This window comes from Pseudomyrmex gracilis, unplaced genomic scaffold (assembly GCF_002006095.1).
Source record: "Pseudomyrmex gracilis isolate BER0280 unplaced genomic scaffold, ASM200609v1 scaffold_157, whole genome shotgun sequence".
Taxonomy (NCBI): Eukaryota; Metazoa; Arthropoda; class Insecta; order Hymenoptera; family Formicidae; genus Pseudomyrmex; species Pseudomyrmex gracilis.
Genome location: NW_018020741.1, coordinates 95,780 through 96,251, shown reverse-complemented (window position 1 = coordinate 96,251; position 472 = coordinate 95,780).

Sequence of the window (472 nt, the reverse complement as noted above, 5' to 3'; positions counted from 1 at the left end):
AAAAAAAAAAAAAAAAAGACATGGCTAGTGTTAATATCGGGATAATCTAATGCGATACAGAAGAAAAGGGTAAAAATTGTATATAATATTTTATGTAAAAAATATTCAAAACTTATATTTTAAGTTGTCTTAGTGAAAATTCTCAATGCAGAATTGTACAAGACGTTTTACTCTAAGATCATAAGAATAAAGTGGGAGGGGGAGGTAAGATATACGGTATATAATACAGTATTAGTCGTCATCTTTATATGTGTTCCAAAAATATTCTAGTTGTTTCTCTCTCACACACTCTCTCACTTTTTCTCTTTCTTTCTTTTTCTCTCTCTCTATTCAGATATTTTTCTAACACATTCTCTCTTTCTTTTTCTTTTTTTTTTTTTTTTTTTTTTTTTTTTTTTTATCATTCTTCCTCACACTATTCATAATATATTTATCTATGACTCAGTCAAGCCGTATACAAAGCCACGTAAAA